Raw genomic sequence first — 2,368 nt, 5'->3', positions numbered from 1 at the left:
AATTTGAAAATCATCTCTTAAATCCAAGGCCTAACATAAATTATAATAAATATGTAGTAACATTTTAAGATATGACTACTCACTAAGAGTAAATTTAAATTTTTAAGCAATTATTCAATAAGTATGTGCTGATCTCAAATCCAAGTACCAGGCATTGGGTGATGACCAACACAGATCCCTGTCCTGATGGAATTTGCAATCTGTTTGGGGCAAGAGGGAAGTAATCTTAACACCATACGCTTGCTAAAATTAAAAAGGTAAAATTTCCTGTTGGGATATATATGAGAGGGACATCGCATTCACTACTGAGGGATCAGGAAAAACTGAAGAAGTGAAGGGTGGGTGAAGAAAGAGGGGTGATAACACAGGGATGGGGTGGAAATGATGCCTCAGATAGGACAAGCAGCCTGTGAGGAGGCTTGGCAGAAAACAAAACAAAACAAACCAAACAACAAATAAAAACATAGCATGATTAAAGACTTCCAATAAATCCAATACAGCTCTTGAAAAACACAAAGGTAAGAGAAGAGAAGAAATAAGAAGTAAGTAGACACTGGCGCAGTGGCACCAGCATCAGTATTATCATCACCTTTGTGTCTTCCATGGGATAGATTACTAGTCAAAATTTTTAACTGTCTTTTAAGTTCCAAAGTGGGTCTAAAACAACTTTTAAATGAGTCTCTTCTTCTATATTGCTTTTATTAGTAATTTGAACACTTCTGAGGGATTTTTTTTCTTGTGGTAAAATGCAAAAGTTACTTATCATCATGACCATCATCATTGTCATTACTTTAAACTAGCATGTGTGACTCCATAGAAAAAAAGTTTGAGGAAATGGAAAGCACGAAGAATCTTGTTTTAAATAAAGGCACAGCCTAATCAAAGTCTATGCCTTTAAATAGTAAATTTTTTAAAGTAGCCAAAGAGTGGGGCATATATTTAAAAATGCTTGATGAAGATAATGTATTTTCTAAAAAGAAACTTCTTTATGATCAATGGAAATTAACATATTGTTAATAATAAATAAAAACCACATAATTTCAATGTTTCTCAAGCAATTTTTAGAAATTATATGGATCTACATAGTCTGTAATCGTGATATCATGAATTAGTTGATCAAAATGGCTGTTTCTCTCTGTCCATGTGTATGTGAGTGCATGTATGTGTAGGAGAAAGAGAGAAATGTTGGGGAGAGTAAAATAAAATCAACATATTGACATCAACATAAGGGAATCTTAGACCATATATTTCAAGAAGCTAGCACTTCCTTGTCATTGATGCTAGTGGACACCAGTTGTTCCTTCCTGTTCATTATTAATTGACATGCCAAGAAACACACCAGAAAGAAGAATTTTCAATTGGGCCAGAGAAATCTTTTCTCCCATGCGATATACATGTTTTACATCATTTAATAAAACCACTTTTAGCAAGCATTTGACACACTTAATCTGTAATCGATTATTTTAAAAATAATTGAAAATAAAATATGTAAACAAAAGGAACTAGAGCTTAGACTACATGTTATTTATAATATTTTAACATAGAAATAAATAGAAAGGAGCTGGAAGTGTGATTATTACTTGAGTAGAGAAAAGGGGAGCTGCTGAATTTTTTATTCTTATGAAATGCTATGACAAAACTTGAAACAATGGGATGCTAATAACGTCCTTGATCATGGTGAGTAACCTCACTAATGTGTATGTTGATTGGAGAATTAGAAAAGGACATGGTTCTTATAAGATCAAACCATCTAAGAACTTTGATCACTCAGTCCAAATACATGTCTTATAGGGAAGTGATGCACTGGCTCCATCTAGAATAATTTATGGGATTTTAGAGTTTCTAAAATCCTTTAAGGATAATCTAGGTCAGCAATTGTGTGTAACTAGAGAAACAGACTCAGAGTCACTTCTTGAAAGAATCAACTACACTTGCCTTTTGTTTTTTGTATTTTTTTTTTATTTCAGCATATTATGGGGTTACAAATATTTAGGTTATGTATATCGTCCTTACCCCGCCTGAGTCAGAGCTTCAAGGGTGTCCATTCCCTAGACGGTGCATATTGCACCCATTAGGTGTATATATCCATCCCCTTCTCCCCCCTCCCATCTGCCCAACACCCAATTAAGTTGTTACTGTATGTGCACTTAAGTGTTGATCAGTTAATACCAATTTGATGGTGAGTACATGTGGTGCTTGTTTTTCCATTCTCAGGATACTTCACTTAGTAGAATGGATTCCAGCTCTATCCAGGATAATATAAGAGGTGCTATATCACCATTGTTTTTTGTAGCTGAGTAGAACTCCATGGTATACATATACCACATTTTATTAATCCACTCATGTATTGATGGGCACTTGGGTTGTT

The sequence above is a fragment of the Propithecus coquereli genome, unplaced genomic scaffold, assembly GCF_000956105.1.
Source record: "Propithecus coquereli isolate 6110/MARCELLA unplaced genomic scaffold, Pcoq_1.0 Scaffold66, whole genome shotgun sequence".
Lineage (NCBI taxonomy): Eukaryota > Metazoa > Chordata > Mammalia > Primates > Indriidae > Propithecus > Propithecus coquereli.
Note: the sequence above shows the minus strand (reverse complement) of the source record.